We start from the raw sequence: 23107 nt of genomic DNA on the forward strand, positions 1-23107 counted from the left end.
ACTTGAAAATAATTACAGATTTCTTAGAACCTAGCATAATCAATCCAGACATTGCCATGTACACTGTGCAGCTCAGAACATGAGCCTGAACTTCAGCTACTTGCACCCCAACACATAAGTGACATTTGCCATGACAGTCCTTGGTTTATGGTGAAATAGCAGAAATGTTCTGGGACTTGTTGCAACTGTAAGATGTGGGCCAGGATAAAAGCCCCTGCCTACAAACACAGCTGAGCCTCGTTGCAAGTGAAAACTGCTTCCCAGAAGTTCCGTGTCCACAGCTAGGAGGTTCTTCTGTGGCCTTTCAGTACTTTAAGAGGGCCTACAGCAAAGATGGGGACAAATTTTTTAGCAGTGCCTTTTGTGATAGGACAAGGCGTAATGGCTTTAAACTAAAAGAGGGGAGATTTAGACTAGATATAAGGAAGAAATTTTTTACAATGAGGGTGGTATGACACACTGGCACAGGTTACCCAGAGAGGTGGTAGATGCCCCGTCTCTGGAAACTTTTAAGGTCAGGTTGGACGGGGCTCTGAGCAACCTGATCAAGTTGAAGATGACCCTTCTCATTGCAGGGGAGGTTGGACTAGATGACCTTTAAAGGTGCCTTCTAACCCAAACTATTCTATGATTCTGGGTGGACCCACTGTACTTCAGTAATCAGCTGAGGGCAGAACGAAGTTAGGAGGAACAAATTACTCCGTAGTATGGAGACTAGTGTGACAGGGTGGTGAGAAAAGCTGGAGTTCAGTCCTTATTCCAGACGTTGTTTGTATGTTTTAGCAGATGGCTATATAATGTAAAATCCTGATGCAGGTGTCGAGCTGTGGCTGGTACTCAGGATTTCCCCCTTTCTAAACAAGAGTCCTAGGGTTAGTGCAGAGTCAGAGTCTGGCTGTAGCACAGAGGCACAGCTTCAACGCAACACACTTGTTGATAGTTGAGGTGATGTTGAACCACTTCAGGTGAATAAAGAGCTAGAACACAGGTCCCACAAGCCTTAGACTTCAGTGAGTAAGCTGTGTTAAAACAAATTCATAACAATCAAAAAGGTAAAATTTGTAGGTTTGGGAGAAACCGGGACCATTCTTGAAGAAAAAGTGGCCTCAGCTCCATCGACCTCCAGAAACATTTGAACCTTACAGCATGTGTTAGGCATGTTTTGAACTGGTGGGCTGACAGGAGGAAGGTGTGGGAATGCTTCAGAGCTCGGCCTTGGTAGGACCTAGGTCTGAGGTCTGAATCAGTCCGCTAAAATGGAGTTAAGCCTGAATAGGACTTCTGGCTGGAAGGTTGAATTCTCTTTGAGGTGATTTCAAGCTTGTTTGTAGAGACAGATTGCTTATGTAAAATACAAAGTAGTATTATAAGATTGATAAACTAACAAATGTAATTTTAAATGTTCATAATGTATATAATTTTTTAATTGTCTTCCTAAAAATATCTTACAAATGAGAAATCCCAGACTTTCCCCCAGGTAGTCTTTGAGGCCTGATATCAAAGGGTGAGTGAGTGCGTATGTGACCATATACATTATTCCGTCATGGGTTGCCTTACAGCAATGAGTCTTTCATGATTTTATATGCATACAGCCCTGCTTAAAGTCTACAAAATACAATGAGCCATGCCAATTATAATATCTTAACTAATAAGATTTTTTTTTTAAATTCTTCCTGAAGGTAGCTTTGGAAATTTACTTGATTTAGAAATTAAACTAAGTCCCAGATTCTGATATATTAAGATCCAAGAACCTGATGAATTGCTGCTGTCAGCTACATGCAAATTATGTCTGGAAGCAGAGCTTTTGCCTTCACTTCCCAGACAGCATGAAGCTAATGAGCCAAACATGAGGTCCTCTTATACAACCAAAATAAAAGGGAAAATAAAACCTTGAACTGGCTGTTGTTCAGAAATCTTGAGACTGCTTGTAAGTATGACCCAAAATGAACAAAAGACAGAGGCTATTAACAAATGAGAATTTGTTATCAGTGGGAGGACTTTATGATGGTAGCAGGTTAAGGGTGGCATTTATGAAAGGTGTTGGGGTTTTGATTTAATTTGCCATCTATCAGTTGATGTGACAAAAGTTTCCTGTAGCAGCTCAAGCTACTTTGAAGGAGGCACAACAAAAACTGAGAAGTTGCTGCAATTGGTTTAATTCTTTTAAAAATTGGGATGTTTCTGTATGTATCTTCTCTGTGACTGTGTCCTTTCAGAGGCCCAGGAGCCCTACCTTGATTTCTTTGCAGAATGAGGCCGGCATGTCTTTCTTTCTCACTTATTTTGGCATATCAGAGAGACACTGTGGGCAGGTGGTGAGGTGGAGCAGCAACTTACTTTTCTTTCTCAGGTGCTGTTTTATAGAACAGAATATCTCTTTACAGATCTACTGTCACTCGTTTTCCTTGTACAGAGCGTCCCAGCTACTAGCTGTCCACAGCCAGGACTTCTTACAAAAGATATGTGAAAAGGTTTATGTGGAACTGTTAAATAGCAAGTAAAACTCCAGAAGAAGAAATAAGAAGAAACCCCAAGACACTGGTTTCATGAAAAATATCAAAACGGAGGGCGTAGGAAGGACAAAAGGTTGCAAGGTCTACTGCAAAGGCAGCTCTAAGTGAAGAGGACCTCGAAGATGGGACAGCTGCGGGATCTACAAAAAGAAAACAACTTTGTCACGGAAGAAGAAGACTGTATGTGTCTCTGCTTATGATACATAAATTGTGTTGGTGTTTGTCCCTCCCAATTTTGAATTTCCCAAATGGTCAGTTCAAATATTTATTGGAGAGCTTTAAGGAAAGAAGATTAAGATAACTAAAGTCCAGATTTGTAATTCAGTGGCAACGGAGAATGTGTGAGGAACTTATTATTTTGTTTTAGTAAGCTTGATCATCAGTTGATGACTATCCAGTTAGCAAGGAAGGACCGTGGAACCCGAGTCACGTTCTCTGTTTTGAAATGTGATCCTTTCACATCAGGGTTGTGGACAGCTCTGTGTGAAGTGGGAAATGGTGTCTTGCTGGTGGTGTTTTCCATCGTGTCCATGGTCCAGGGATAAATAAATCTGTTGTCAAGGCTGTCAGTTTGTTACCTGTCACACACAATAGATTACACTTGCTTGTTTGTTAATTCTATGTAAGTCTAGCTTCTGGGGTCACCCTCCTAAAAGATACACAGTTTTCCTTCAGGCTATGTTGTCCTTATAAATGATACAGCTACAGCCTTAATGGTTTTTGCAGCCTTCTTCTGTAACTTCTACACATCACGTCTTGTTTCCCTTGCTGAGTTTGGCAGTCCTAGCTATTGAATTAAAACTTTATATAACTATACCACCACCCCCTCAAAAAAAAAAAATTGTAAAAACCAAACCCCTTTCTTTGTTAATGTCTCTCAAGATAAGGGCCAATTTAAATCAGCCCGGAGCCCTTCTGTTTCAACATTAATCATGAACTCAAGCAAGCCATGTGTATTAGCACCTCTTGCCATTTGAGGGCTTATGTTTTGGTGGTGGTAAAACTCACTGTTTCAGTAATTTCTTATCCTGGAACTAAGCCTCAAGCACTAAAAATAATTGTGTGCCCTTTGCAATTTGTTGTTCTTTACTAAAAAGTCTAGAATCTAGTGTACAAATGCACATTTTCTAATCTGTAGCCATTGTAGATCAAACTTGTGCTGCTCAAGATTCCTGTGTGTTGTTATGGTGTGGGGAAGGCAGAGACAATTTCATCAGGGCAAGGAGATGGCATCTAGCTTTCCTCCCAGAATGATGTGAAGTCACTCTGTCAAATATGAAAATAAACATCCTGTATGCCTGATCTTGACTAAGGGAAAAAAAATGGAGAAAGAGCACAGTGAGAATTGCATGTAAGCATCCCTCTACACTGATTTTGGTGGAACTCCTCCAGGACATAGCAAGGACAGAAAGGTCTTGTGTTCATATGGAAAAAACGACTTTTAGTGCGTTTGGAAATGAATGCTTGGCGCTTTGGGTGGGATGCACTCTGCCTAACTTCAGGCATAGACAGCTTAGAAATTTGCATCCTAGAGTAGGATGTCATTTGACATCCAAAGATCAGCTGAGTCCCAGTTAGAAAGTCTAAACCACAACTGCAAAGCAGCTGAGGTCAGTCTGCCTAGCGGTGACCTTTGCAAAATAGCCCTTTTTAACTCAACAGGTAGCTCTAAGGGAACTTGGCCCACGCTCTGGTTTAGCATCCCCTTCTAAAAGCAAAACCACAAGGGGCTGGCCCAGGTCCACAGATGCCCCACTAACATCTGAGTTCCAGCGCACTCTGCTTGTTTATTCCTGTTTCATTTCCCTTTCTGATGAAAAAAGGTCAAAAAAAATAGGGAAAGAGCCTGGACCTTTTAAGTTTTCCAGTCCCTGAAATGACTTCATGATTACTTTTGTTTTGGTTACAACAGGCGCCTGTTAGATGACCTTGTCATCAAAATACTTCCCTGCCAGCAAAATACTTACTTCAAAGGAGGTAGCTTGTTGTCTGGGTCTATTACTTTCAAGTAGTGCAGGATTTCAGCCAGGAGCCTACTAGGAGACAACTTATACTAAGGTGTGTGGGAAGATGCACCAGAGAAGGCCATGATTTCAGTGAAAGTAATGAAAGTTGGGCATCCAAAATGCAGTTGACAGCTGCAGGAAAGTCCAAACAAAGAGTTTCTAATTCTGATATTTTTTATAAATCAGAGACAGAATCCCCAACAGTCTGCACTTTGATGTATGTAAAGCCTTTGTTTTCCTTGTGATTTTAGTCTCTTGAGGGAGGAACAGAGAGTATATCTGCCATGTGGTGTTTTTATGTGGTGTTCTTCAAGCAGAAGAGAGTGAGCTCTGCCCATATCCTGACACAGACAGACACGGCACATTCATGTTAGCTCAGCATTGAGGCTAAGTTTATTTGCCGTTTCTCTTAGTAGGGCTATGACTGCTTGCTTACACTACATATCTTAGAATCATAGAATCATAGAATGGTTAGTGTTGGAAGGGACCTTAAAGATCACCTAGTTCCAACCCCCTGCCATGGGCAGGGACACCTCCCACTAGACCAGGCTGCTCAAAGCCCCATCCAGCCTGGCCTTGAACACTTCCAGGGATGGGGCATCCACAACTTCCCTGGGCAACCTGTTCCAGTGTCTCACCACCCTCACAGTAAAAAATTTCTTCCTAATATCTAATCTAAATCTACGCTCTTTCAGCTTAAAACCGTTATCCCTTTTCCTATCACTACACTCCCTGATAAAGAGTCCCTCGCCATCTTTTTTGTAGACCCCCTTCAGGTACTGGAAGGCTGCTATAAAGTATCTTCTCGCTCACTGAATATTCCAGGACCTTGCATGGCTCAAATGCTGAGCTCAAATGGTTGTGGAAGGAGAGAATCATGGGAAGGAAAGAACGGGAACAGCAAATTTTATTTTTAAACAAGAACTCTGGGAAATAAATAATTTAAAATAAGACTGTAATCATCTTATTGGTATACTAGTGCTACTAATCAATACATTATTCTGCCATAGCCACGTTCTAGAAAGCGACTTGTTGGAGGATGTGTTATTTACACATCTAAATGTGTGAATAACCTGTACCTTTACTGGGTAAGGTAAGGTAAACCCCCTCCACCTTTACCGGGACTTTCTAAGCTATGGAAGATATTATGACAATGCCCTGTACACACTGAATTGATACTATCTTTTTGAGCAAAATTCCAGCTCTTTGAAGAGTTAGTCAATAGCACCCCCTGTGAAAATGCCCTCAGGGACAAGGGAGCAGAACGGAGCTGGCAGATCTTTAAGGACGCTTTCCTTTGAGCTCAAGAGCTCTTGATCCCCACGTGTAAGAAATCAGGAAAGGAAGGCAAGAGACTGGCATGGCTGAATTGAGACCTGCTGGTCAAACTAAAGGGCAAGAAAGAGATGCACAGGCAGTGGAAGCAGGGACAGGTGTCCTGGGAAGAGTATAGGGACACTGCCTGGTTGTTTAGGGATGGGGTCAGGAAGGCCAAGGCACAGCTGTAGCTGAACTTGGCAAGGGACACAAAGAGTGATAAGAAGAGCTTCTGCAGGTATGTCAGACAGAAAAGGAAGGTCAAAGAAAGTGTACCACGCTGATATGCATGACTGGCAAACCGGTAACAATGGATGAGGAGAAGGCTGAGGTTCTCAACAACTTTTTTGTCTCAGTCTTCACTGGCAGCCTCTCTTCCCACACCTCTCAAATGGATGGACTCGAGAGAATTCCAGAGACAGAACAGGTTTGTGACCACCTGAGGAACCTGAATATACACAAGTCTATAGGGCTTGACGAGATGCCTGAAGGAACTGGCTGAGGTAGTTGCCAAGCCACTCTCCATGATATTTGAAAAGTCATGGCAGTCAGGTGAAGTCCCTGGTGACTGGAAAAAGGGAAACATTGCATCCATTTTCAAAAAGGGTAGAAAGGAGGACCCTGGGAACTCCTGCCCCATCAGCCTCACCTCTGTGCCTGGGAGGATCATGGAAGAGATCCTCTAGAAGCTGTGAGAAGGCACATGGAAGACGGGGAGGTGATTCCAGCCAGCATGGCTTCACCAGGGGCAAGTCCTGCCTGACCAACCCGGTGGCCTTGTATGGTGGAGTGACTACATCAGTGGATAAGGGAAGAGCTACAGATGTTGTCTATCTGGACTTCTGTAAGGCCTTTGACATGGTCTCCCCCCCAGCATCCTTCTCTCTATATTAAAGAGATACGGATTTGATGGGTGGACTGTTGGGTGGACTGTTTGGTGGACTATTCTATGATTCGAAGACCATCTTTCTAATAAAGCCTTCTTTTGAGTCCCAAACTAATTGCAGCCCTTCTTAATTGACATGAGGCTCAAATCATAACCATGCCATTGATATGCATTAAGGATGCCACTAATGATAGGAATAAGACATCAGTCAAGCAGCTAAAATACTGGAAACATCTCAAAACATGTACCACTGATTAAAACAGCCAAGTCAGATCTTGCATAGAATAATGATTATCTATTGTTTGTTACCAGAAATTCAGATGGTAAATTGCCAGTTAAAGTTACAGGACTGTATTTCTCGTCTGGATAAAAGCAGGTGTATCCAGAATATGGAGCAGCTAAAAACAAAGATATCTGTCAAGGATATTCACATTGAAACTTAATTGAAGAATAAATCAAAATGTTTATCTGCAGGTACACTGAAACCTTTCACTGGCATAAATCAGCATAAATCTGTTTACTTTGGGGGTGATTTACACGTATGGAATTCTGACCTGGTATTTTAAAAAAATCGTTCCCTGAGTAGTCTCACACGTGTGACATTTTTACTAGTCTGTTTAAAGGTAAACTTTGGGCACTACCTAATCTCAGTTTCTCTTATGTGCTCATAGTTGACTAGTCATTGAGGGGATTAGGATTTTCTTCAATGGCTGAGATTAACTCCCATTTGCCCTAGACGTTTGCCTGTATGGGACAACTGAGTAATGCTGCCCAGAGTGCCCTGTGTCTGGCTCAAAAGGGAGTAAGCTGCTGTGGGTGTGAAGGTCCTGGGTTAGATTCCTGTCACGGCCCACTGTGAAATAGATTCTTTCAAAAGCTGTTTCAAAAGCAAAATGCACTTCATGGGTTCCCTAGGAATATAACTCCCTGACTCCGGACCTGCTTACTGCTTCATTCCTGGCTCCCCGACTCCCCACTGTGTTGGCCGTTGGAGAGATGAGGGGAGGGCAAATGGGCCAGCAACAAACCAGTTTTCCCTGGGAATCGTCCTTGAGTCTGTTGGACGTTTTGTCAACATATTCCCCAGAATATTTCAGTTCTGATATGTCTGGCATTTTCTGTCAGAAAAATGCCAAGTCTAGAAAAACTTCTGCCGTGTCAGCTGTATTTTCAACTATATGCCTATTTGTGTTAAAGCTTTTTCTTTTGACACGCTGTTGCTTTTCAGTTGGAATTAATTGAGGTAATTGAAGAAGCCGCTTAGAACAAGCAACGCTGAAAGGCACACATGTTTATGTTAACCTTAAGAGAAAGACTTCGGGTAGTGATGGGGCAAGGCTGTCATGAAACTGGTACTAGGTGATGTCCAGGAGCACTGATAGCCCTGGTAGCCAGGCACCACTTTGCAAGCCAGCAGTCTTACAGGAAAAGAGGGGATCAGGAGGACCCAGCACCTTGGGAGGTCCTTACTGAAGCCACCAAGGTCTGAGGCATGTGAGGATGCCTACGCCAGGACCCCCACACCGGGCAGGGGTCTGAACTGGTGAATTGTGCTGCTGCAGCGGTCGTACAAAGAGCAAAGTGATACTGTAGGCACGATGCGTGGGCTGTACAATAGCTGACATATATGGATCATTTAAATTGGTTTACTGCTTTGTAAAATGCTGTGTACGGTGACTGATGTGAAAACAGAAGAGGCAGCTTAGGTATGAGCTATGTTACTTGGGTTTCTCCAGAGAAAATTGGTTTATCTTCCACTGGTCCATAAATTCAATTTGCCTCCTTGACTTCCTGTATTGATACAAATGGAGTAAATCAGAAGATGGCTTAAGTAGACATGTTGAGGTAAGCGTTTTTCATTCCCTTTTCTCAATTAAATGAGCTGCAATTGCATTACGGGCGACTCTGCTCCTGCAACTCATAAATATTCTTAATGCATTCTGTCTAGCGAAGCCTATGGTGACGCAAACAACTGCCCCCGTGACCCATCCTCTCCATTCTTTGACATATGTTTGGAGAACTACATTTTGAACTGGAGCTATTGCTAGCTGGGATATAGAAATATTGAGAGTTCTTTGTATATCCATTTTCTTTCATATGTGAGTACAGACTGTCTAATTGTCAGATGGCCATTAGACATCAACAAATTGTAGCTGGAAGCAGGATTTTATAGTACAGGCTTGCTTTTAAGAGCCATTCTGGTACTGGTTCAAAATTAACTTTCAAAACGTTTTATAGGTCATTTTCTTGCCTTAGAGAAGAGTGCAGTTGGAATGAAGAGCACATTTAAGGAATGCAGAGGCTTTTGCAAGGGCAGACCGAAAAAGGTAAAAAAGTCTCCACATGATACAGCTTTACGTGTGGCTAATATACAGATCAAAAATCAACGGTGGTTTCAGAGAAAAGAAAAGTTACCAGCACCAGTATTTTTGTGGCTTTTAATTCATATAAACTTAGTTTTTCTGAAAAATGCGGCTTTACTAGCTTCTGCAAGGGCATTTAAAATACGTTCTGCAGCCTACCCATGAACCAGTTATTCACTGCCCTTGCAAACAAAGGGAATATCAGCTCTTTCAGTAGTGTTGCGCTTTGTTTTTTTTAAAGTGCTTTGGCTGAAAGTTTATAAAGTGATGATTTTTTTAAGCAGAACAATGCTGCTTACTAAAAAAACGCAACAGACATATGCAAGGACTGACTAATTTAACCCAGAGTTTTGGAGCTGTTGGAAAAATCAGTTACTGCTTTCTAATTTTAGAATTTCTTTCTGGCAGTATAATAAACTGATCCTGTCCAAATATCCATCTCTCTTCTCACATCCAGTAAGGATGAGAGTAGTATAGATATTTTATTTTTCTGTCATAATTCAACCAAGTGTTTCAGTTTGTAAAGGCTATTGCAAGACTGCTTTGGAAAGGAGATGCAGAGGTAGTATTTTTATGCTGCTTTAGCAACCCACCAGAGTATTTTTACTGTAATGATCAAGTTTTCTTTTCCACAGTGAGACATCATGGAAACTGAAGGTATTTTCAGAGCATAAGATGTGGTTTAGAGCGGCAGACAACTTTCCTACCAGTGATGTGAAGATCCACAGAACATTTATTTTTAATTTACTCTGCCCTACATGACGACTGTAGTCCAGACACTCTGAGATTACTTGGCAAGATGACTGGAACTTGTTCACCCTGTAAACCAGAGCTGGGGCCTTCCATCCTCCAGGATAATGTCATAATCAGTAGGTTACAAAGTAATTTACATTTCTCTTCTCAACCTTGAAGGCTCTTATCTTCTTGTCTGCTGAGCTGCAGAGGCTTCATGGATGTTTCTCTCAGAGCATTGCATAGACATGGTGAGGACCTGCTCCTCAGAAACATATATTTTTGACACAGTTCAGGACCTAAGGCTACCTCTTCCTGAAAGCATCTCAAGGTACTTTCCTCTAGGAGAGGGCACCTCACTCAATATAGCAAATTGACCATGTGTAAACTCTAGTGAGGAGGCAGAACTTTTAATTAGCTATAATTTTTTGGCTTTCTCTGCAGTGCATGGCATATTTTTGGATTGCTCTTTGGAACTGTTCCTAATTCTATCCATTAATTATGTAGGATGCCAGGATGTCTAACCTTGTTCTTCTGAGTTGCACTGCAGAAGTTAGAAATGCTCAAACTTGTATTGTGGATCTTCTCTCCAACCTGTAACACAGGGTCTGTTAAAAAAGTAGAAAACTAACCTTTTAAAGTAAACATCAGTGATGCTAAGTTCAAGGAAAGCCCCACAGTACAGCTTGTGTGCTAAGTCCTTGCTTCAAGAAGTTCTTTTTCAGATTCACATCATGTTGACCACATGCAGAGTAGCTGAAGAGTACGGGAAATGAAATGCTGACATCGGAGACAGTGAAGTCAAGCCTGGAGACACACAGTAATCCACCTCCCCAAAGAGGAGGCACTCCTGGAAACTTCGTGTTGCGTGGTGCTACCGGGACAAGACCTTTGCTGCCTCTCGCATTTCTGTAACATTAACCCCTGCTGAGAGGAGGTTGGCACATTGAACTTCCCTGAGACCACTCATCTCTGCTGGGAGACTTCAGTGGGCTGTAGGAGCAGAAAGTGGCCGACGTGACAATGTGGCTTGCTGGAGTTGGACCTAGCAGGGGCCTGGATGACAAAGGCTTTGTATCTGAGCTGAAGGGGTTGGTTGGAAAAGAAATGCAGTGCACTCAAAAATATTTGCAACAGTCCTGGCCAGTGTTTCTGTCACTTAGCAATGTTTTACTAAGGGGTTCTCGTGCATTAATAGAAAGACAGTGGATGGCTTGGTGGCATCATTCCTATTTAAAGATCACTAAAGAGTTCATATTTACCAGTCTATGCATTTGCAGTATGCGGCTGTTTAATTGCAAATGGAAGATGTAGTCTGACAATATGCATAGTGTGCTGTGGGAAGACTGAGTAGACAGGAGTTGTCATCAGGTTTCACTAAGAAGCTATGGCCCAGACTGTGAAGGAGAACATATGTTCTGACACGGTAAAGTTCTAGAATTCATCTGCTGAGCTGGATTAACAAACCACTGCTTTCTTCCAAAGTCTGCATAGGGTGATCCTTGGAATATTTTTTCTTAATATATAGTTATTCTAATAATTATTAGAATACTTTTACTCTGTGCTGTGTTGTTTCAAAAATTTGAAATAACTGCATAGATGCTATTCAATGCTTTTAGTGTGGGTCATGACTGCAATAATAAACACTGTCTTGTTTTCTAAGTAAAATTATATATGAATGCATTACATCCATTTCAGCTGACTATATTCAAAGAAAAGTACGAACTATATGAGGTCTGACAGGTAAGTAAGAGTGAATAGAAAGTTCCCAGAAAGCAATACCTAAATCATACCTGAAATTCCAGTTAGTCTCAGATTATTCACATCCCCACTTAAAACCAGCCTAGAGGTTAGTGCAATTTGCTCCTAATGGATCTAACTGGGGGTAGAGAGGGCTTATGTTCCTCATTTTTATCAGAAGAGTGACAGGGATCCAGCGCCTCTCAAAGTAAATATTTCTTGTTTTGTCCTGAAGATTTTCCTATTCTTCTGTCTCTGTGGCAAAAATAATAACGCACCTAAACTGATGATATGAGCTGCTTACGACCACAGGGTGAGTTACGGTGCTGTGAGAAGAAGCACTGACCGGCATGCCATCTCCTCAGACTCTCTCCCCGCACAGGGCGCAAGAAAATCTTACTGGTTTCAAGTACCCAAGGTAAACAGTTGCCTTTTTATCAATGGGATGGGGCTGCGTGTTCTCCTTGCGAGGGGCAGGAGCGGTGCTGGCAGCCTCCGCTCTGGAAAGCCGCGTCCTTCTCAGATGTCAGCAGAGAGCAAATGCTCTTTGCTGTTTAAAGCAAAGTTGACAGTTCCACCAAGAGACAGGGAGATTTCAGGCACCCTTTAGAATGTTTCTGAAAATTGTCACGGTAGAGTTTTTTTATATAGCTTTAATATGGACACTGTCATTCACTGTCTTTGGCAGCCATCATGCACCGATGACAGGAAGCTCGGTCCTTTACGGCCTTAACTAGCCAAGAGAAGGTGGCTGGTTTTTTCTCAAAACAAAAGAAAAGAAAGCGGTAGCTTTGGGCTGATTCTGGAGTCTTTAGCCCGGTCTTTATCCTGGGTTACAATGGTTGTTACACAACTTTAGTTGTGAGCTTGAATACTTTGTCCTGCCCAGGTCTGTGGCTTTTGTAGGCTGAACTATATTCCAGAGTAACTTCCAATTTTTCTAATTTTATGCCTGTGTTGTACAAGCTTTTGTTCACATGCATCTGATGGCTGGCAGAGCCAGGCTGCTACCACTATGCTTTACTGTCTGAAGAGGCCTCTGAAGAGGTCTCTGTAAAAACAATTATATAATGCTGCAGGTTTCTTTGTACTCCTACGTGGTTTTAAAGGACTGGAGCTACTACATTAGAAGTACATCTTTAACAAATCACTGCACAATTTAAAGCCATACAGCACAAACCTCTCGAAGATGAAACAGAGTAACAGGCTCAGTGTATATTCTCATACCATTTTTAGCTTCCAGTAGTCACCAGCTGTATTAAGACAGAGGATCCAAGAAATGTGAGCTTCTTTTGAGGCTTTCTACCTCTTGGAGGCTATTGCCACCCACAGGGGACTAAATAACTCCAGTTCATAATGGTGTTGTTTAGCTTGCTTTCATCCATGTTTGTCAGTGGACATGTAGCAAAATGTAATTACCTGTACATTAAACCCAGATAGCTATGAAGAGGTCCTGTCTTCCATCACAGTCAGAGCATGGTTTTGAACTTGACCAGCACTTAATTCAAGGTTCATTGGTGGTGTATTCTGGGAAGCGCCACTTCTCCTGTACGGTTCTCTCTTCATCTTTCTGGACAGTTACGGAACCAGGTGGTGTGACAAGTGAACTATTTTTAGTGCTATAGTAAGAAGGAACTTGCCTAGGAAGAATCCTGAAGTCCCTCCTTGGTTTCTATTTTAATTCCATCAGCATGATCAGCAAGGCAATCAGGGTTGTGTCCTTCAAATTCTGAGCACTTTTATTATTTTGTTTATGTGACTATCCGTTTGCAATATTTTAATTGTCTGTGGCATCAAACCATGCTCTTATTTGTTTTCAAGTTTTTTTTGTGGTCAGGGGCATTATGTCTTTTAGCATAGATGTGTAAAACATTTAGAACATAGATGTAGCCCTTTACATTAAAAACATGGGTATATGTAATCCGTTGGTAGCCAGACACTACATTCTGCAGATAGAACATCCATCATGCACTTAGACAAAAGTTTAGTACTATATTATTGTAGAAAACATTATTTCTTGTGGTATCTGTCTGTAAAAAACAGTCATCTGATCACTGCAACTTTTACTTCATCAAATACATGGGGATCAATTAATTCCCTCTATAACATAGAGTAGCTGGATATTGCTGCAAATATGATGATGAGCTTTACTAAGGACCACACAGCATTCAACCAAAGACAACAAAAATTTACTTTAGACTTAAGGTGACATGTAGCAGATGTCTTGATTTATATCCCACTCTCTGCTGGCTTATTTACAAGATTAATTATTCATCCTGGGTACAGCCAATGGCTTTACCCATAGTATTTCTGCATACTTAACTACAAAAGGCATCAATAAACCTACTTAATAAATCAGGTTCATTAAGGAATCACGCATGTCATACGTTCTGTGGATTTGCTAATTAGCAGCGCTGCACATTCCAGATAGGAACCTCCAGAACCTGTTACAAGCAGCCTGGTGTTCAGGAAGATTAATCGCCAGGCTGCATAGCTCGGATGCTGTATGAGAATGTTCAGTGGAGAAATTAAATGCCTCCAGGCAAACCGTAACTTGCATAGCCTGTTTCCACAGTCGTCACTCACCTATTTGTTTATTTAAGACAGCCAATTACCACTCATGCCTCATCATAAGTGGCTTACTCAGAGACGAAAGAGCCCCATCTGGCTCTACCCCAGGCAAAGCAGGGGCGTGTGGGCACTGAGCTTGGGTCCTAACAAAATGTGTTCATGAGAGAGCATTTATTTGCCTTTTTTTTTTTTTTTTCCCACTGTGAAGGGAATAAAAACAGTATGTGACATAAAGCACCTGCTATGTTTGTGAATATTGTAAGAATCCTATGCTTCCTGTGGCAATTTTTCTCTCCTTTCTCTGGTGCTTACCATGAATGTGTGGAGGAAAAAGGTATGCAGTATACAGTCATGTACATTTAGATAAAATAGCATGAAAGCAGCTTTGCAGAAAAGGACCTGGGAATCCTAGAGGGCAATGAAGTTGACGATGAGTCAGTCATGCGCCTTTGTGCAAAGAAAGCCAATGGCATCCTGGGCTGCCTTAGAAAGAGCATGGCCAGCGGGTGGAGGGAGGTGATCGTTCCCCTCTACTCAGCACTGGTCACATCCAGAGCGCTGAGTCCTTCATGAAAGAGACATGAACATACTGGACTAAGCCCAAAAAAGAGTCGCAAAGATGATTAAGGGACAGAAGGCTCATGTCTATGAGGAGAGGATAAGAGAACTAGAACTGTTTAGCCTGGAGAAGACAAGGCTCAGAGGACCTTATCCATGTGCATAAATACCTGATTTGGTGGTGGGATGGGTGAAGTAGACAGAGCCAGGCTCGTCTCTGTGCTGTCCATTGACAGGTGATGGACACAAACTGATACGCAGCAAATCCCACTTAAACTTAATAAAATATTTTCTTTTACAGAGAGGGCGGTCAAACACTGGCACAGGTTGCCCAGAGACGTTTTGGGGTCTCCATCTTTGGAAACATCCAAAGGTCAACTGGACATGGTCCTGGGCAACTTGCCCCAGCTGTCCCTGCTTGAGCTATGGCTCAGACGACAGACAATCTCCAGAGGTGCCTTCCAGCCTCAGCATCTCTGTGATCCTGAGCTTCACACAATGCTGCAGCTGGTGCCTCCTGGCTAGCATGACAGTCCCTTTAATGTACACCTCCTTGCAGATTGTTTTTATGTGCTATTTGAGAGGCAGAGGAGAGGAAAAGGACCACATCAGAGGAAGCAGACTTTTCTGGTCTGATGACAAAAGTTACAGATTCAGGGCGCAAGAAAGCATCTCCTGTTGTGACTGTCAGCTCGTGTTATGCAGAAGAATATAGGTATATTTTGTAATTTTGCTGGGCAATTGTGTATTTGTTCTTTTGCCCTTTCCAGAAAGAAATACATCAGTGACTAATGACTTAGGTCACCTTGTATGGCAAAATTAAACACACAATAGTATTAATAGGAGCCATTTTTCTTCTCTTCTTGTAATGCTTATGACAAATGCTTCTGTGTATAACTGTAAATAATTAATGACGAATGCACTGAATTAATGGTAGTAATTTAAGATGGATTATAGCAACATCAATCAAGCAACAGATATGCTTGTAAAACAATTACAATGCGTTCATTCCTCCTCTATATTTTAAGGTTTTACGTAGGATCATATCTCCTGTAATCTCCCTAGGATTTCCTTTAACAGCCTCACATCCTTAAGCTCCTATATAAGCAAGAGTTATTGTGGAAAAAGGCAGGTCATCTGGACTCTGTCTGGCATAATGCAATTTTCTTTTTCTTCTAAGGTCAGCTGAGTTCATTGCAGAAAACCAGCCCAGCTATTAGCCATTGGGAAAATTATTCTGTGACTCCCGTTCTTTCAGGAAAGCATGAAACCAGATGTCAGTTTCTGGAAAGGTAGTGGGTTAAAATTTAGTAACAGCCTTTTCTCCTTCTCACTTTCCATAAAATAATAGAGCTTATAAGCAAAGAAAATACCTATGTTCTCAGAGAGGGCAGCAGCAGAGTCACATTTATCATGTCAGTTTTCTCTGAGATGTGCGGCTTCCAATAAATTTCATGTGCTGTCAGTGTGGAGGATAATGTGTCCCTGAAAGAACAAGTATTGTAGAGCTGAAGAGCTTCTCCTCCAAGAAGCATAAAAACCACGCTGAGTTCAAAATAATGTAAAATTCTGTTTTCAAATGTACAAGTTCTCTTGAAGGAATTATCAGGCAGAAAAGGAAAAAATGCCTTCGTTATTATTTTTTAAGTTACAAAATTTGTTGAAATATAGAATTCCCTAGGCACAGAAGGTTACTCCTGGTGGCTTTGGCAAACTCAGCTTTAGAAGTAACTCTGGACAGACATTAAAGAGAGAGCTGGCAAAGATGACTATGTCCGATTTCCCTTTAAGACCTCAGATACATTTTTTAACACTGAATAGTATTACCTGGAAGAGGAAGACATGTACTACCTTTACCTCAAAAGAAAGTATGTAAAAAAATCTGAATTTTCATGTTCTTTTTAGGGTGAAAACAAAGCAAACACTTCCCAAACCAACAGAAAGGATCCCTTTTTGCAGAGGTGGGACTAGATTCAACCTTATAATGTGGGAGTGGACAAGTAAAGACACTGTACGTTTGATCAGGAACCTCCCCAGCTCATGTTAAAAAGTGGGGAGAACTGACAAGACTTAGTCACCTACTAATTCCTGCCTGCCCCTAATTAAGATGTTTACTCATGCTCCTGCCTATAAACATGCCTTACCTTGCAACCATGTCTTACTTCTTTTCCGTTGTCCTGATGGTATGTCAGACGTCTGTGCCTGTTCTTATATCACAAATAATTTGAACTAGTGACTAATTCTTTATTCACATCTTTGAAGGCCACAGGTTAGCGTTTATTAAACTGTGTGAGACATTGTCAGTTCGTGTGCAACATGACTGAAGCATGACAAAAGCTTTACACGTTTGCATACATGGAAACATACGTACAACTAAGCTAGCAAATGTAGGCAACATATGAAATTTCAAAATTAAAACTAATTTCCCTTTGGTTGTAAATAAGAGCTGCAGAGACAGCACGTAATCTGGCCTGTGCAGTTTTAATGAAGATCAGTTGTCCTTCTAATTAAAAGAGAATGAGAAGCACTGTGCTAGGTGACGCTTTGGCAATCAGAATGAGTCAAAGAGTTCTCTTAGTGAAATTGATATTCTCAGTTAATGTGATTGCCCGTGAACTGCCTATAGCGTGCTTTTAAGACAAGTTGTTTGCACAGGCTCTTGCTGTAAAAAAGATGCCCAGCCATTAAAGCCGGGAGTGGAAGCTGAAGCAGTGGGAACACGCCAAGTTGCAGGATGAGAAGACTAGAGCCTTGAGACACTCGGGGATTCTAGCTTAAGAGGAGGATTTGCTGTGTTTTGATTATTATGCACATTTTATTAAAATGGGAAATGAAGCGGTACCCTCCTGTACTGCAAGTGAACAGTGCCTATGGAGAGGTCTGAGGACCCTGTGTTTTCAGCATGCAGTGGTTGGGTCCAGGTACTTTTGTGTTTGATACAAATGAGCTTGCCCTGAAGCATCAGTTCCCAGGCCAACAGGCCATTACAAACCGTCCAAAACACTTGTGGCTCACTGATGGAGAACTGACAAGTTGCTAGATTATACCTTATTCGTAGTTCTTGGACTACCAGTTGTGCTCTAACCACAGTTTAGCCACCACTACTCATCACTTTCAGTTGGAGACTTGAGAAAATTTTAGGTTAAATGGATGTTTTGGATATTTCCACACACCCAAGGGCTAAAGGAGATGTGATATCAACAGGAGTAGATATTTGCTCTGTAATTTATAAACTTAGAGTATATAGACTGTGTTTATGGGCTTGTAACTACCTGATGGTAGTAATGAAACTGGTTGAGTTACTGAGGTGCTCAGGGCATTCAGACAGGGTGGGAACATGCCCTTCCTTTTATGTTTTAATTTTAAGAAAAAAGTTATTTATTTCACTGAGATTAATTCAGAAGGTTTTGATTCTTAGTAAAAAGCACAAGAATTAAGAAGTTAATAAAAGAGTTTCTTATGGTAAGTTTAGCAATCAAAAAATAACATTCCAGATACAGAACACTTGTTCACATCATCAATCACGTAATTCCCTTCCAAAAATCTGACCTTGAGTGGATATAAATAATGGGTTGCTGGAGATAGCTTGATGAACCATCAATAGCAATTTTTTACAGGAAGCAAAATCTTAAGAGCACAAAAAAATCACCACATTCAATTCTGCTGTTGTTACTGTTGTTATCATCACAAGCCCTGCTTCAGCTGAAGAAGTGGAAAGAAAAATGAAGAATAAACAGAAAATAGGAAAATTAAGAACACTCCAGAAAACATCCCAAAGGAATGAGAAAGGAGAAATGAAGGAAAATGCACAGTTCTGTTACTATTAAGGATAATAGGTTCTGGGAAATTCCACTTTAACTATGAACCAGAACTGGACGAGGACTAAGCATTGCAGTTCTCAGGGATGTAAGAAGTGCAGAAAGAAGATTAAATCAAGTCTCCAAGTCAGGCATATATATGTGTCATATGATTTATGTATATGCGGACCAAAGATGTCTGTGAAAACTGGCTCCGATGCACATGAAGCAAAATCAGGGGAAAAACTGCTCATGTACACAAACAGTGTAACACGTGTGTACACGTGCATGTGTATGTGTGCACATACTCATGTAAACGCAAAGAGTTACTTGCTTAGTCTGGACACATGTTTTCCCATATTAGGTATGAAACAATGTATGAGAAAAAACCATGCAGCTCCACGTGAAAATCAGCCCAATACACGCTTACTAAGATACTCCTGGAAACAGGCAATGACCAATCCAAAAAATGCAAAGACCAAAAACTGTGAGAAACATCTCGCTGCTAGTGCAAATGTGTCGGCATTGTGAAAATGATCGGCTGATTTGCAAGCTCTAAATAGGTGTAGTGTGCAAAACATGCTCCCTAGTATTACAAAAATGAGGACAGTATTAAGATAGGGCAGTATTACTAAGATAGAAGAAGAAGGTATTATGGGTGGCTCGGATAAGACTTGAAAAGATTGCTTAGCTGCGGCCTCTCTCCCTCTGTTATTGCTTGTTAAACAGTAAAATAGTACCTCTTTTGTTTTCCTTGCCTATTTAGCTTATCCTTAGCTTTTTGTTACTGTGGATTTGTACAACAGGGGCTGCTGCTAGCTGTGCTGGCATCCGGTGCTCGGTGCCTGGTGACAGCAGAGACACTGCCCTGTGGCACTGTCCCGCTCTCCCCTCCCTGGCACTGCACCTTGCTCAGCTCTCTGCTGTGGTCTCTAATTAATCCTGAACTTCATCTATCCTGCCATTCCTTACCATGTCGCTTCCTAACTTCAGCTGTCACAGACAGCAGACCACTCCCCGTGCTGAAGTTTTTAAAGTCCAGTGAAAGCCTGAAATGTCAAAAGCAGAAAACACCCAACTAAAGGCAAAAATGCGTCTGCTTTTTGCTGTTCAGGGCTCAGCCCATCTGCTGGCAGAGACTGGCTGCCTCGTCTCACAGGACAGTGCCTTCACCATCCGAGAGCCCTGGATTTTGTTCCTCTTGTTCACTGGAGTCACACCGTAATACAAAACTCTGCAATGTGTGTATGTATTATACGAGGAAGGGACAACAGCTATAATCACAGACACGAATCCAGAATTTAAGTACAGAACAAGGCCTCATAGAAGCATGGGGCTTCCGTTCAAGACCATTAACTCTAATGAGAATGCACATTTTTCATTAGGCTCTAATAGCCTGCTGCAAAGTAGGGCAACTGCTGCGCAGTGTTTGTAGAAACAAATTGCTAATCAGTCAATGAGGACCTTTACTGTGCACTCGGCTACAGCCAGCTTTTAAGCATTTTCAGCTACGTTGAATTATTTTAAGTTGTTGAATTGTTACTTAGTGAAAAAGAAAATATGTTTTATTTATAGAGTATTCAACGTGGCAAGGCAGACTGAATTTTGCATGGAGTCCGTTTTGTTAACATTTATACGGGAGATTTATTATCACTCGGATTTGCCTCGTGACTTTGTTTTTTTCCTAGGGTTTGGAAAGTTTTTATTCTAGACTGAAAGCTGGTAATGAATTGAATCGATCATTCTTTTAGAAATAGATTTTATAATTCCATTACAAGTGCCCCGCGCACCCTACATCTTAATGGAAGGAGCTGCTGTTACCGGAGCACAAAAGCCTGCTGATCAGTGTTGAGTGTATTATTCACACACAAGAAAATTGCAGGACTAGGGTCATACATATATATGTGTGTGTATACATGTATGTGTGTGTATAGATACATAATTATATATGAAAACACATAGACTTTTTTTTTTTTTACTGTTTAATTGTTTACTTTCTACATCTGATCAGACTCACTCATATTAATGGTACTACACACAGAAAAACAGAACTGAATTGTACTTTTCCAATCTAGAATATGGAATAGTTGCCATATTTCTTTTAGCAAGAAAATAGAACGGCTATAGGAGGCCTTGATGAGTATGAATTGGTGAAGCCCCACAGTTTTATAACAAGAAAATAGGATATATAAACCTATGTTTTTCTTATGAACAGAATATGAAGAAATTCCTTATTTTTATAAAGAGTGATAATATTATCATCAGCAGTGCCATTTTGGATTGAAATGCAGAGAGTAATATTTTAAAGGAAATGAAGTTTCTAGCTGGGGACAAGAAGTACTGAATTTGAGGGAAAGCCAGAGAGTTAAATATCGGTAGCTTGGAAAATAATGTCGGGACCTGGAGAAATATGATAATTGTCTGAAAATATTCGAATGTTATCAGGATGAAGGATTAGTTTTATTTTTAATGTTTGACCTTCAGATAAGATTACCTGAGAGACAAATTGCTAGTAGGAAATGGGGTAAGTCACTAAATATGAAAAATGCCCCTGTAAGATGAATGCAAGAAATCTTAGACATCTTTATTTTCCAGGAACGGTCCCAGCTGGATCTCTCAGATATGTTTGATACTAAGGAAGAAGAACAGCCTCATGAATATTTGGGAGACACATATTTGTTTATGACGTAATTTCAGCATTATGACTGCATAGCAACCTGATTTTTACCATGATAAGCTTTAGAAATATCTGATTCTCCACATTATGATGGTGTCATATGTTGGTGTCGTGTGTTGGATTAGACTATTTATTACAAAGGTACATTGTACATAGTTCTCTATAAAAGAGGGTATAAACCTTTGTGTAAAGCAAATGGAAAACAAATTGCAAAAGATAAAGGTAAATACTTTCACGCATTTTTTTCCTTGTGGGTTGAGACTGTGTATTCTGAAGCAATTCGGGAGCTTTGTATTACAGCATGATAAATGGCATTATTATATTGGCTGGATGGATACTATCAAATCAGTGTATCTAATATCTTCTGCTCAATCTGCCAGAGCTACAGGATGCACGTAAACCCTATTTCAGTGAAAGCGGCTCATATGATAGAGTTTTGGAAAAGCATTTGACTTTTGAACATTGACAATGAAGTTAATCCTAGTATTCTGAGAAGCACATATGCTAAGAGGAATTGTGAAATATCTCCTGGTTTTGAAGTGAATGGTACAAGCAGGCTACTTAATGCTTGGAGGGTTTAAGACTAGGGGATAACAAGATAAGATGAAGTGAAAGCCTGGTAGTTGGCACCTCATTATATTAAGGAGTCTGGAAAAGAATTACTAACACATAGCCTTTATAAACTAACCCCTTTTCCTTTCCTTTCCTTCATCCTCTCATACATATTCAAGAATGGACCCAGCAAAAAGAAATCAGACCAAGGAGCAACAAATCAGAGATTACTTCGAGTCTTGCTGTGCCTTATTTAATGTGTTTAAGAACAGTATCTGCTTGAAGCACTCATTGGACCCTCTTAGATTCCATTCACTCGCCCATGTCTGCTGCCCATAGGTCTGTAAATGAATTTAGTGTGATGAACAGCAGATACCACATGTGAGAGAGGTGGTAGCCATAGTCCATTAACCTAAGTGCACTTGTTCCAGTATAAATATCCCCATTTACTGACTGGTCACAGTTGAATTTTTCTGTCTTCTTAAATATGTTTGCTATAGTTTAAATGCTCAGTTTTATCATAATGTTCTGTTTGTGAGGACTGATTTTTCACTTTAACTTTTCCACCCTCCAGCGGTTTTACTCTGAGCTGAGGAGGCTGCGCTATGTCTATGTAATGAGTAATGTATTGTGTTCAACAGAAAGAATCAGAGAGAGAACACTCAGAGATGAGTTTTTGTGAGTTTGGGTTCACCCCCACTTTAACAGTCCCTCCCTCAAATGGATTTGAAAGAGACCCAAGGGACTGGGTATAAGGAAGAAATTTTTCATGATGAGGGTGGTGAAGCACTGGCACTAGTTGCCCAGAGGGGTGGTAGATGCCCCATCCCTGGAAACATTCAAGGTCAGGCTGGATGGAGCTCTGAGCAACCTGATCTAGGTGAAGCTGTCCCTGCTCTTTGCAGGGGGGTCGGACTAGATGACCTTTAAAAGTGCCGTTCAACCCAAACTATTCTATGATTCTACGATTCTATGGGCTGACTGGTATGGCTACATCTTACGTCTCAATATTGCAGAGAGACACTTGGAGCTCTCATGAAATTTTTTTTTGCCGGCTGGATGTGTGCAAGGTCTACTGTTCCACTCAGCCATCTGGGCTGCTCCATCTCACTGTTCCTCCCGTGGGTCCTTGTCCCCTGCCTAACCACAGTCTTGCTTCTTGGGTAACAGTACTTGCTTTAGGTCTGGGGATAACAGAGGAAGATTTAGTTTAGAGGTAGCATGAGTGCTGAAAGCAACCTTATCGCAGCAACAGGTTTCATTAGCTTGGGCAGTGGACTGTGCAGGTACATCTAGATTGATTCTGTTACCATACCCATTTTTTTAGGCTATCTGAAGTATCTCTTCCTATCATCACATTGTTCAAAATAGGCTTATTGAAAGCAAGAGTTGTTG

The sequence above is a fragment of the Chroicocephalus ridibundus genome, chromosome 1 (assembly GCF_963924245.1).
Source record: "Chroicocephalus ridibundus chromosome 1, bChrRid1.1, whole genome shotgun sequence".
In the NCBI taxonomy this organism is placed as follows: Eukaryota; Metazoa; Chordata; class Aves; order Charadriiformes; family Laridae; genus Chroicocephalus; species Chroicocephalus ridibundus.